Consider the following 13,894-nt stretch of genomic DNA (forward strand, 5'->3'; position numbering starts at 1 on the left):
CCTCCCCCTCCGCGGGCTCCCGGGCGGGCGGGGGACGGTGACTTCGGGCTGAGACGGAGCTTAAGTGATACCGAGCGTTTCTGCTAGGCCGAGGGACGGTGCGGGGGCCGGGACCGGGACCGTGCCCGTGCCGGCGAGCGCAGCAGCGGCATCGCAGCGCGCGTTGCCATGGGCTGAGCGCGGTCTAGGCAGGAATTTCTGACTTGTTCAAGGGGAGCTGTCACGCGCGAGGCGGAGAGGCAAAGGGAGCGGGGTTTGCGAAAGCAAATTCTGGCACCGCTCCAGAATAAAACTCTTGCAGCTTTTCTCGTTGCTTCAGAGAGCGGAGATGCGGAGAGCAGCTCCAAAACCGGCAGCAGTGCCGCAGGAATGCGCGTGGTTACTTGCGCACAGTGCGGTTGTGACAGTAGGTGAGTGTTATTTTCCGGGTTTCACCCACAGCTAAAATGATACGTTGTGAGAAGACAAATACACTTCCTGCAAAGCAGTGCCTTTGCTTCGACTGAGAAAACAACTAAGGATTTACAGAAAAATATGTCCTTTTCAGCTGTTACTGCAGAGTTTTCAAACCACGGAAATAGTAAAACTTCTCTGAGAGTTGTTCATACGTGATTGACATGGAAATAATCCATTATCTGCTTGATTATTTTCAGGGCAGCAATGATACTGCGCTAGGAGTATTTGAAAATGCAAAGAGTTAATGCAGTCAATTCAAAGGATCTGAATTCTGGAAATGTGTTTTCAACGGACATTGCTAATCTTAACTTTGGGCAACTGAAGAGTCTACAAATCCATGAAAATGAAAATGAATATTTTCTTCTAGGTTGTGGTTTGTCTCACATACTGCGTCATACAGGAAGGAACATTCAAATTGTATCATTATTTGCTCTTGAAGGCTGCTAAAATGTTTTTAATTCCTTTATGTGTCAAAAGAGTTTCAGAATTACAGTAGGCATTTTAGTTTGTCATCCTTAAATATCTGGAAGTTTTGAGGCCTGTCCATACAGGATGATTTTCCTGCAACTGAARCGTTTGAAAGATGTTTCAGTTATTAGAACTTACTACTGCACATCAGAGGTGCAATCCTTCTTCTCCCAGTCTAGATGTCTCATAGGGAGATGTCCATTTCTAGACAGCTGTTAGGTTTTCCCTAGAATAAATGAAGAGGAATGGATGCCTCTGCAGGGCAGTTCATCAGTCTGAGAATAATGTCTAACTGTTCCTCACCATTAACTGGACAACTAAACCCTAGAAGATTAGTTTGGACTTAGACGACTATTAGGTGTCTCACATGAAGTAAGATGAATCCCACACTCTGGGATGAATGCTCAGTTGTACTTTTTTTACATTCTGTCAGAAGGAAGAAGGTAGCGACTGAACACTCTCCTGCTTCATTCAAAATGTGCTAAAAGTTTTCTCTGCCAGCCTCCAAACTAGGACAATACACGCTTGCATGTGCTAAACTTTACTTCCCAATGCAATTATCAGACAGTCACCTCCAAGCGTTCATACTTCAGTTAGGTGTGCTTTAGCTCTCAAATAACAGACTTCACATTTTGATTTCAGCACATACAAAACATACTTTAACGTGATCCAGCCACCTTCTCTGAAAAAAATACTGACTTTAAGGGGAATTTTTATCATTGCTGGCTGGAGCAAACTGGGCAACAAAGCTGTTTGTGGATTGATTGGGGAAGTATTGAGAATGGAGAGATTCTGTACATTGTAGCCATGCTTTGAGAACACCAGGAAACATTGTCTTCAAGTCCTTACTCTTTTAATTTTTGTACAACACATGGAATTTATTAAATTCATTTCTACTTCAAATGCATTGTTGGAATGAAAATATTTTCTTTTCGTGAAGCACTTTTGTACAGGTAATGAGATCAATATTTAGCAGGTTTCTGCAAAGGCTAAGTTTCAAATTAATTTCAGCGATACACATAAAAAGATTCCAGAACTGAATTAGAAAAAAGAAAGATACACTGAAATGTATTAAAAAGCTTAAGAAGTATCATTTTTAATATTATTTCAAAGCTTACAATAATTTTATTGTATACTTGAGGGTAGTAGGAATGTCCACTTTAGAGAAGAATACTTAACATGTCCAGGGAAATGGTACATCCCTAAAATGTTTCTTGCTATAAATTGTCCCTTTTTTAAAGATGGTTGCCTCATACTTCTGTCCAAGGAAGGTGATCCCCAAATCCCAGGTCCTGGAGAGGAATTAGGTAGGCTGACTACAGAGCCTTCTGCCTCTGGGTTGCTTAGACCAATGCCTTGTAATTAATCCTGTCATGTCTGCCTCTGTCCTGCTCATCCCATGGCTGTTGTTCTTCCTCCTCCTTCACTGTGGTCCTTGTTCTCCTGCTTCTCACCCTGCCTGTTTTTAAGCCAACCATATTCCACCTCCTTTCCTGATGCCGAAGTCCAGAGAGAGCTGGAAGATGAGCGATCTTCCTGCTTCCCATTCTCACCTCTGCAAAGAGCCTGAGCCCAGCAAAGGGGTGAGAGACAATTTGCAGGGGTTTGATGCCTGGCGTCTTGAAGCCTCAAGGAGAGCAGTGCCTCCCTGGGAGCTCTGGAGGGACCTACTGCAGGGACAGTCAACTTGTGATAGAGAACCAGGAGCTGGCTGGAATGTGCCAACCAGGGGATATAGTCTACACATTTTGCAGTAGTTGGGGATGTTCATATTGAAAATAGATTGTAAGAGTGGGAAAATATGTCATATTTGTGCTTTGAAAAACATAGCCTGTGGTGTTGTGCCCAACACATCATGTGGGCTGTCATCCTGATGGAAGGAGGCATAGGTGGGGCCTCCTGAATCCTGTGCAGTGTGAGAGAAGGTCCTGTGCTGGGAGGGAGCAGCAGGGAGCCTCACTGCTGGGAACAGAGGTGGCAAGCACCCTCAGCAGGAGCAGCCTGACTGCTAATGGATGGGCATGACCCTGCAGGGAGCAGGAGGCAAGGAGCCCTGAGCATTCAAACCAGCATCATTTGATTTCCCTGGATTGTGGGTCATGGTGCAAACTGGCTTTGTTTCAGTATTTTGAACACAGGCTTCTAGAAACTGAATTTGACCTTGGCTGCTGCCACTCAGCACCTGTATCAGGGGGTCTGGCCCATAACCATGGTAGAGGTGGCAGGAAGGCTCAGTCCTGACTGCAGATGCACCCAGCCATACTGCAATAGCTTTTCCAGAAGTGTCTGCATGAAAAGTCTGTGGTACATTTTTAATGAGCAAATCAACCTCCATTTTCCTAACTCTATTCTCAGAAACAGCCAAACCATTTTGCCGAGATTTAGCTGCCAGAGTAGATACGTGGCACAGAGCCCAGGTGGTTTCAGTCTGGCGAGGTTCTAGGGAATAGAAAACAGGTCTTTTAATTAAGAGGTATTAGCCACGGTGTTGCCAGTTCTGGCTGGGGGAATACTGAAGACTAGCATAAAAGCACCATTAAAAGTATATTGGCTCAAGCCCCAAACCTTTGCCATCCTTTGGCATGAAGATTTGATGATAGCTTTTGTTACCTACATGAATTTGGGCAGCTTAAGCAGGCCATATTAGGGAGCTGGGGCCCTGCTGTGCTTTGTTATCACCAGAGCTAATGCGCTGAATCCTTGTAGTCTCCTGGTTCCCCCATGGCCATTACGTAGCTCCTTCCCCTGCGTGCTGTGGTCATGCCTTTTGCAGCAGCCTGGCATTGCTTTCAGCTGCCTGGCCACATCTGTAGTGTTTCTCCTGGCTTCCAGCTCCTTAGCGCTTTGGCAGAACAGCTACCTGGGCTCTGTGCCATGTGCCTGTCCCACAACCTTGTTGACTACAAATAATTCCTATTAGGAATGAGTTTCAGATTCCTCCCAAGCTGGGATGTGCCTTTGGTGCTGACTCTGGAGGGACTGGAGCTCTTTCTGCTGCTGGCAGCCTGGCCCAGTCTGGGTGCCCTTACTGCTAGCTGACTGGTGTCACACAGGGAAGAAGTGGTGTCCTCTCTGCTGGAGGTTTTGGGTGAAATTGCTTCTAGCATTGGCACAAGCTGCCACCCTCATCCCATTGCCCCTCTGGCTCTACCCAGGACCTCCCGTGCTCAGCCACATACCTTCCCCAGCACAGAGAGCTGCATGGGACCTGTCATGTGCATGGCTCTTAGCCATGGCTGGAGATCTCTGATATGCAGCTGCTGTGCACCAACAAACTGAGCAGAGGGCAGGCTCCTGGCAGATGATCTGCTCTAAATCCCATGGAAGGAGCAGGTCCCCAAGTCTTTCACAGTGCCTTTCCCTGGCTGAGGGGACAGCTGAGCTTGGCCTGGAGCCTCACATCAGCATAGCTCCAGCTCAGCACTCTGCTTGTGCAAAGGGTTGGGGCCACCATTGGATGCCTGTGGCCCAGCTTCCCCCCACACCGTAAGGCAGGGGTGTCATGGATGACTGAGCACAGAGCAGGGCTCACACTGTGCAACAGCTGACTTGGACACCTCAACACTGAAGCAGCAGAGAGCAGTCCTGGAAGGCCCAGAACATGGTGTAAGGCTATTTCTTGAGCTTTTGAATTGGCTTCCTCACGGAACAAGACACAACTGGAATTCAGCAACTTAGGACATCTTGATCTTTGCCTATCCCTATGCGTGAACTGGATCCCAAACAGACAACACTTTGCTGTCCTAGCATCCTGTTTCACTATATGTAGCTACAGCTGTGTCAGGGTATTCCCTCAGCAATGCAATCTGGAAGCATTTCGGCAGGCTTGGGTGTTCAGGGATCTGGGCCAAGGCTTCACATGTCATCAGCACCAGACCAGGACAGCTGACTGCCCCCTTACACAGCACAGGGGTTGCAGTGATACCATATGGCCACCTGCACTGGTAAGGACAACCCTACATGTGTTTGTCTTGTTCCCTTCTGAGTCACTGCAGAATTGTCACAGCACAGAGCAGACTTTGCTTTGAGCTCTCCAGCTTATAATCCATCACAGGCCACTTCCACCAGGTCTCTAGSTTTTCTGCTCTCTTAATGCCATTTGTAGTGAGAGCTTAAGCTTGCATGTGTCTGGGTTGGGCAATGCTGAGTCAGGCTCCTGGAGAGCATTTTCTTGCTTGCAGAACTTTGAACAACAAATCGATTACCAAATTGGAGAGGAGACCTGTTGTGTGAGCCTGTTAGAGGGCCAGCATATCTATGAGAAATAGCTGCCTTTTACAGCAGCTGTAAGTTGCCCATGCATCCCTGAAAATGGAAAGGCAGCCGGGGACTGGAAGGTCTCAACCCAGGGAGGGGGAGGCTTGTTTCCAGGGACACAGCTCCAGCAGTGCTGGCAACGAAGCAGCAAACAACCTGCACAACCCTGTTCAGATCACAGAATCACAGAGCAGTTGAGGTTGGCAGGGACCTCTGGAGATCATCTGGTCCAAACCCCTGGCTCAAGCAGGGTCAACTAGAGCAAGTTGCCCAGGACTGTGTCCAGCTGGTTTTCGAATATCTCCAAGGATGGAGACTCCACAACCTCTCTGGGCAATCTGTTCCAGTGTTCAACCACCCTCACAGTGAAGAAGAGTTTTCTTGTGTTCAAGTGGTATTTTCTGTATTTCAGTTTGTGCCCATTGCTTCTTGTCCTGTAATGGGTCCCAGATCTGGTACCACTCACACCTTTATACCCCTACCGAAGGAGTGTAGTCTAAACGAGATGTGCTGGGGGAGCTGCAGCAGTGAACATGCAACATTTCAGCATGTGGAGGCCCCAGACTCCTAGTGAGGCCAAGGGATGCCTCTGTGGCTACAGGAGGTGCCAGGCCCTGCCTGCTGGCTCCTGGAGAGAGGCTGATTGCCCCACAAGCCATGTAGGAAGGAAGTCTGGTGCCCTGGGCACCTGATGGGGCGGTCAGTGCCCAGAGCCAGGCAGAGGGAGAGGGCTGCATTCTGGCCGAATTCGCTGTGTGCGGGAGAGACCTGTGCCCTGAGGCCTCCGCTGCAACGCGGACATTCCTCTCGCTTCCTTTGTGCTGCAGGAAATATGTGCTTCCTCTGTTCCCAACGCTGCTCCTTGCTCAATCGCTACCAGATGTGGGTCCCATGCGCTTCTCATTAGTCTGGCAGGCTCGAGACTGCCTTCTCCAGGCTCGGTGGGCTGAGTCTTGGGCAGGCTGGGCTTCTTGTGGGAACTGGCACACTTATTTAACCTGGTCTGCATGCAACAGGGCCTGCTGGGTAGCTGGCCCCAGGTGGATAGAGCTAATGCTGCCTTTGTGCTGGGCCTCGATGTTTCAAGATGCCTGTAGCAATGCAGGGCACTCGCAGGATAAGTGGATGGAGCTGGGCTGCTCGCCAGTGGGTGCAGCCAGGCAGCAGCAGGGTTGCAGCAGGGTTACCAAGGTCCAGCATCTTTGGGGGGGCTGGGCTCCTCTGGTGAGCTGCACAAGTGTGGGGAGAGGATGGCATTGCGCTTGGGGAATGAGCATGCCAGTGCCCTGAGTTGAGGGAACGAACCCAGTGAGCTGAAGAGCAACTGGGTCGCCCATYGGGAACAGTCTGCCCTGGCCACCCCTCTCTGCCCCCAGACTTTGCCCAGGAGCACTGTGGAAGTTGGTGGGTGGCACACCTGGGGACCGAGCTGCAGGGACAGCCCTGAGCACTGGTGACCTGGGGGATATCGTGTGCCATCTGCTCCAGGGCAGTCCATGCAGGGTACATGTGATGACGTGCTGGGGTGTGCATGAGGCAGAGAGGGCTCTAAGATGTGGGCTCAAGTTGGGGTTAGGGGAGTCCCCAATGAGGAGGCCATGACAGCCAGTGGTGTCACAAGCAGCACATGGACCATCCTGCATGGGGCAAGATTTGAGGAGCTCGGATGGTGCAATGGAGCCTGAAGAAGGGCTGCTGGAGTGGTTGTGTGTGCAGCCCTTCCTGCATGCCCTGAAGCCTGCTAGCACCAGAGGGGAGCTCATGGCTGCTGGACCTAGAGCTGTTACAACAAAAACAGTCCCACAGTTGGTTTATGAGGTCCAGGCCTTAACCTGTCTGAATTGAGCTACAGAGGGACAAACACAACGAGAAGGCTCTTGCTCTCCTTCCCCTGCCCTACTACCCATGCTTCAGAGCTCACCTGGATTAGAGCGCTGGGAAAGAGCCAAATGGGACGTGCCCCTGGATCCATCCTGTCATCCTGCTCCGGCTGCTGCTGGCCGATGTGCATGGAGCTGTACAGAAATATGACCACAGTGTCTGGGCAGGCAGGATGAGGCCTTGCACAGTGTGACCGGGGAGTTGCGTTCAGCCCTGCAGTGTACTCATGGCCAGGGAGCACTGCACTGGGAAAGCAAGATGCTCCTTACATAGACACAGGGAGATTGCTGAGGCAGTAGGCCAGGAGCCGATCCTAGCCTGCTGCCTCTTCTCAAACCCCCAAACAAACTCCAGGCCCTTCCTCACACAGCTGGTGGCTAATGCTACACGAACCTGAAGCAAAGGTGTGCGGTGAGAAGTGCCGGGAGCGAGCACTACAGTGTGCAGATAGCAGGTTGGAGCCTGTGCCCTGTAGTAGGGTTTGCAGAGTCATCCAGTGGCTCTGGTGGGAAGCAGAACTGGACGAGTGGTCCCCATGTGAACTGCCGCACTGCCAAGAGCAGGTTCCTGGTGGCAGGGATCTGCAGGCTGGTCACCTGCAGGAAAGACCTCCTGAGATGGAGAGGTCACCAGACGATTTCCAAAGATAGCCAGCAACAGACAATTCACTGCACACTTAGGGAAGGGCAGCCTGGATGTTTCCTTCCCTCTGTGCCCTGAAGAGTATGTCTACCCATCCCCAAATACCCCAGGCTTCCAGAGGAGCTCAGCCTTTTTATAACTTTGCTGGCCTCCTGACTCAAACAGACAAGGCAAAAGGAGTGGGGCACATAAATGCAGGCAGAGAAATCGCTTGTTCTTGTAACTGGAGCACATTTCAATCAGGAATAATCCTACAGAGAAATCTGAGCGCAAACAATCCCACAGGAGATTCCTGCCAGAGCCTGGTGTCCCCAAAGGAGAGTGGTCATGTTGCCACGGCTCTCTGAGTCACCGGCTCCAGACTCAAGCTCTCTGCGCAGCAGCCCAGCGCTCAGGGCGTGCGGTTTTACCAGGCAGCCAGCAAGCGCCAAAAGAGGCTGATGCATTGCAGCTTTTGCACAAAATGTGGCTTTGGAGCTGTAAACGAGAAGCCTGACTTTCTGTCCACCGGCCGATGGCACATTAAAGGACGAGGGGCTGATGTGCAGTGCTGCAGACATGTGTCCCACCGAAGGACCTGGACAGGGGCTGTGGCTGGACTGTGGTGCTCCTCCAGCCTGGTGCGGGGGCCACCAGCTCTGCTACGAGCCAGCGTGCAGCAGAACGCTTACGGTGGCTGTCATTGGCAAGCACCCTCAGGGGGATGTTTTCCCACAACATCGAATATATTAAATGGGTAGAGAACGGGGAGGCCTGGTGTAATGCTGTGCAGAGCTGTACCTGGAGCCCTTCACCTCTGGCGTGGAGCCGGTGTCCTCGGAGCACGTTACCCACTAGGGGGAAGCCTGCGACGGGCTTTGCCTCCCGCAGCACCTCGGGGAGCGGAGCCGGGTCCCTCCCCACGGGCCTGCGAGCGCGGTGCGGGCTGGTGCTTGGACCAGGAGCCAGGAGAGTGGTCAAACGCAGAATCCGTGGGTCTGGTCCTGGCAGCGTGGCTGAACAGCTACGCGCTCGGTCTGCCGTGCCAGAGGCATGGATTTGGCACTCAGCTCCGCCTGAGGTGCTTGCCTGCCACTGGTGGTTCAGTTTATCCCGGCTGCCCCGTGCTGGGGACGGAGCCAAGGTGCTCGCCGGAGCAGGGAACCCCCAGCGGGCCGGGCCGGGAGGGCTGAGCTGCTGCGGGGCCGGGTCTTAGGGTGGCCCGTCTCCTCGGGACCTGCCCTCCCAGCCTGGCCCCACAATCTCGGCGGATCTCGTCTCACGTGCGGGCACACTTGAGCACGTTGGTTTGCAGCAAGAGAGACGGTCATGGGAATAATTGGACGCAGAGATTCGGAGTGAAGGCAGTGCCAGACGGGAAGTGGGAAAGTGGAGGCTTTCTTCAAAAACAATGGCTCATCTTTTTAAAAAGGGTTTGATGTCTGTGATGACTTCCCAGAGTCGCTCTCTTCCAGCTTCTCCTCAGACCCTGAGTAAGTGGCGCCAGCCCGCTGCGCCCTGTGGAAACAGCTCTGGCAGCAGCCCTTCGTCCCCATCCTCTGCAGCTCCTGTGATCGCTGCCTTCCTGCTTTCCCAGTCATGTGCTGGACGCTCCTCCCACTCCTTCCTCCAAGGATGCACTCACCCGCTCATCTGTCCGTAGTGGCTTCGCAGGGCTCCTTCCCTCCTCCTTCTGCCCCTTCCTCTGCGCAGCACTGTCCTACAAGCCCCAGTTCGGTGGATTCACTTTCACCTTTTGTCTAGCCTCGGCCTCTCCTTGTGCCTGCATGAACACTCGTCTCCTTGCTCCTGACACGGCCAAGCCAAACCCTTCCTCGCTCCTGCCTTCTCTCCCAAATCCTAGCAAGTGTGCCCTGGGAGGGTCTCAGCTTTGCACAGAGCTCCAGCCATGTGATTTGGGTATTGAGCACATCGCAGGAAGAAGCCTTTTCTCCTTAGTTTGTCTGCATCTGCTTCCAGGTGCTGCCATGGAGCCAGCAGCCTGAGAGCTTCTGCAAGAAAGGGTTCCTAGGCATGTAGCAAATTTGGAAACATTAGTTTTGGACCAAGTGAAGACTGCTTCCCAGCAAACTGATTCAGGAATGAAACCTGACGGTCATCCGAAAATGGGAAATGACCAAATCAAACACTGGATGAGTTCACTCCATGCCACAGAAATGCAAGAAACCAGGCAAGAGGAGTGTGTATCCAGGCAGGAGAGGGAGTCTGGCTCATCAGACTCATCCAGATTTATTCAGACTTAACAAACATCATGTAGTAAATGTTCCCCCACTATGGCCTCAGGAGCTAAACATCTGAACAGGAATTTCACCCATGAGCTGTAGCTAAGATAAGATCTGGATTCAGGTGGTCCCACTCACTATGTCTAAGTGTGACTGGAAGACAGCAAAAAGTCTTCACGGCAGAGATCTCCCATCCAGCTCTCCCAGGATGAGCTCTGTGAATGATTTGTGAATGTGAAATTTCCTCGCTTCCTTCCTGACCTGCTGTGAACTCAGCTGGAGGCCACAGCCCAGCCTTGACTGGTGCAGGAGGTGAAGAGGAAGCTGATGGAGTATGCAGAGCAAGGACTCCCTCACTGCAGAGATCGTCTGGGCTGCCAAACATCAGGCCTGGAAAAGCTGGATTTGACCTGTAGGAAGGAGCAACATGTCATCAGAAGCTTGTCAGAAAACATGCTCGTGCTTTGATTTTTCTGAGTTGAGCAACCATCAGAACTTGGATGTGATGCCTTTTACACACATGCATCCTGACTTCCCTCCAGATGCTTGCTTCCAAGGGAGGAGATGAGGACGCATGGCCAGGATGAAATTCATGTTAGCTGTGACTCAGCAGCCCAACATGGTGCTCCAGGCCCAGGAGCAACTTGTGTCTCTGTTCCCTACAGAGTAGAAGAGTTGTCAGAAGGTCCGTTTTGACACTGGATGATAGGTTTATACAACCCCAGACATGCTGGGGACACTGTGTACACTGCAGGTGAGCCTATAGCCTGCACAGCGCTGCCTGGAGAGCCCGGGCTTGCTCTGAGCAAGAAATGGGAGCCAGTTCCCTTGCATTCTCCTAGAGTGGTTCTGCTTTCCCAGCCAGCTTACGCAGATGCTCTTGGGTCACTGCATGGCACTTCATACCTGGGAGGGAACGGGGGTGTGAGGGAAGTATATGATCCTGACTGGGAGTTATGCATAGCAGCTGAGGACTGCAAGGGATGCAGCAGGACTCAAGGGATGCAGCAGGACGCAAGGGATGCAGTGGGCTGCAAGGGATGCAGCAGGCTCTGCAGCCATCCCCTTCCAACTCCTTGGCCTGGGGCTGCCTGTTTGCTAGCTGTGCCTCTCTCTTTAGGCAGCCTGGCATCTGGGGATAGCTGGGGAGGGGACGGTCAGCCTTAACTTGTGGGTCCTATCATCTGGGCCCAGCAATTGCCATACTAGCAGGAGACAGCTTTAGGCCACATCCTGCTCTGTCCTCAGCTTCTGCTTTGTGTGGACAGTGCAGGCTGCCCTGCCCTAAGGGTATTTTCAGGGTCTTCAAAAATTGAAGGGGGACAAATCCTCCTGGTRTGTCCCAGCAGCTTCTCACCAATCAGCCCTATGGAGCCCATCTTGGGGGCAGGGTCGTCAGGCTCTTGTCTCGGCATTCCCCCAGCACTCCTCCTTGCTGGAGCTCGGAGCAGCCGGCTGGAGCTGGGGGCCACCGCTGGTCCTCACCTGCGGACAAGGAGCCTATTCAGTGCTGCCGCCAGGGCCCCGTCGCCCCTGTATCCTGTGCAGCATGTTTGTGCTCTGCGGAGAGCGCGCGGCCAGCCGTGAGCAGCAGCCGAGGCTGATCATGTGGCTCCTAATGAAATCCAGACCCTGGCAGAGTGATGACATAGCGCTGTGATTTGTGCTCCCATACAGACTAAACAAGCACAGGCACTTTATAACGTGCAGCGCTGCAGCCAGGCCAGCACAGACACAAGGATAAATCAGGTAGCGGCAGTGCAGATGCCTCTGCCTGCCCTTGTTCTTTCTAATTGTTCTTCCTCTCCTGCTTCAAGGGCTTGGACGCAAACGTACTCGTGCTTTCTCTGAGGCAGAATCAGGGGGTTCCTACACAGTTTTGAACAGAACTTCAAGAAACTGTATTCAGGCACTTGGATCCGTTCAGAGATGGCTTTGGCTCCCCACGGTTTGCACTAAAAATGCATTTTCAGCCCAGAAACACCATAGCTGCCATGCTTTGTGCATTTGCTATTTGCCGTTTGCTGTGGGCAGGGAGTAACTGGTCACCTAGATCACATGGAAACACTTCCAGTGCTCCATTGGGTGAGTGACATTTTTAAAGCTGAGCTGAAGTGGGTTTGGTAGGTGGACTGTCTGCCTGCGCCCTTTGGGGGAGGTGGACACATGGGCCCAGATTTTGCCGAGCARCTATGCTCCAGCAGTGGCTGGAGCCCAGTGTTGCCCCTGAGTGCCCCAGGAGGGTACCCGGCTGCTCAGGGCACAGTACCGTCCCCCCCAGGACGCCACATTCACACACACCCTGCCCTTTGGCTGCCACAGCAGCAGGCTGGAGGCACCCTCTAGACCTGATGAGCAAAGCACGTGTCTCAGACTCAAAGTGCTTCCCTCAGCTCAGCCCCAATGGCGCTAATATGTTGCACTAAAGCGAAGAGGTGAATGGATGGATCAAATGCATGTGACCAACAGGCTGCCCTAGGTGGTCCCGAGAACCAGCCAGCCTTTACCCGGCGCCAGGTAGCCRTCAGCAAGGACGAAACAACTTTAGTCTGCTGCCAGGTCTCCCTTGCGTGGTGTGGGGCTGCTGGTGAACTCGGGAGGGCACGGGAACCTGCTGGCTTCGTGGTGGTGGGACCCCTGTGCTCTCCCGGTACCTGTGGTTCCCAGTCCCTGCAGAGCTCCCAGTGAGCTAAACAACACTCTGTTGGTTGGATGAAATGCCAAAAAGACTCAGTCCGTCGGCACAGAGTCAGGAGGCGCTTGGGAGCGCGTCAGCTGGATATTTCTGCTGGCACGGCTGGCAGTGGCCAGGTTTGCACAGAAAAGCAGCCTGGGTGCTGCGGATTTGGGGTGGGCTCAGCCCCATCCTGCAGTGACCAGCCCCAGTGGACGGCAGGGCAGCCCCGCACGCGCTCTGGCCACCCTGGCCTGCTTACACTCACCTTCAGATCCCGTATTTTAGTCCCGAGAGCAGTGTGAGGTGGAAAAATGGCCCCTTTCGGTTGTCAGCTGGAGTGGGGAGTTAACAGAACAAGGACTTGGGAGCTAAGGAAAGGAGCACGGCAGACAATATTCTCCTGCTGAGGAGTGTGGTAGATATTTCTTCTCAAGCTGGACCTCCCCTCCTCGTTTCAGATTTCAAGATTTTTGAATTGTGCATTTTCTCATTTCTCCTTTTCTCTACCAAGTGCCGCAGAAAGATTCTTCAGTGGTGTTTGGGTTTGTTTTCACTTTTCCTACCCTGGAGCTCTGAGAAACCTCCTCTGACTTCAGAATGCTGAGGAGCAGGAAAAGGGAAAATGGGAAACTTGAACCCTCCCCGTGCCTCCTGTTTGAATGCAGTTCGTGGGGAAGGACTGCAGGAACAAAATCAACCCCTCAGCAGTTCTCCACGTAGGGAGAACACAGGACTGGGTGTAAACAGCCAGAAAAAGGCTCTGCCACCTCCCAGGAGAACGCTGTATGTGCTGGTTAAAGGTGTTCACGCAGCTCCAGGGCTCGAGGCAGCAGGTCCCGGAACCGCAGCCCATCCTCATGGGGACGCCAGGACCCCCGAGGAGCTTCTCCTACCCCCGAGCACCGCACACACTTTGCTTCTTTCCTCTGGGGAAGATGGGGCTGATGCTGATGTGGGGCGACCCCAAAGGAAAGCATTGCTTGCGCTCACGGTGGCATGGGCTCCTTCGTGCTTGGGGCTGGCAGCCCGGCTGCTGCCCGCCGAAACCCCTCGTGGGGAGCTGAGCTGGTGGGCGCTGGCGGCAGCGCCCTGGTGTTTCTGCAGAGCAAAGCGTGGAAGCGCATGCATGAGGCAAAGGCCTGCAAGAAGGGCTTCTCTGTGGCTGTTTATTTAGACTCAAATGCATGGGGCATTCTCCAGGGACCTTGCTGAGGTCACCAATCGCTATGGTGATGAATGTGAAATGAAACTGGTGACGTCGCTGTGACAAATCCTCTTTGGGATGACTCCC

The 13,894-nt window shown here is 52.8% G+C and overlaps 1 long non-coding RNA gene across 1 annotated transcript; it reads left to right on the top strand.

Moving 5' to 3' along the window:
* The first annotated feature begins 6 nt into the window (after positions 1–6).
* Positions 7–1,831, top strand: LOC112973903. Its single transcript, XR_003256105.1, has 2 exons — positions 7–410; positions 654–1,831. It is a non-coding gene; the product is annotated as an uncharacterized LOC112973903 (long non-coding RNA).
* Positions 1,832–13,894: the final 12,063 nt, after the last annotated feature.

This window comes from Apteryx rowi, unplaced genomic scaffold (genome assembly GCF_003343035.1).
Source record: "Apteryx rowi isolate R43461 unplaced genomic scaffold, aptRow1 scaffold_571, whole genome shotgun sequence".
Classification (NCBI taxonomy): Eukaryota; Metazoa; Chordata; class Aves; order Apterygiformes; family Apterygidae; genus Apteryx; species Apteryx rowi.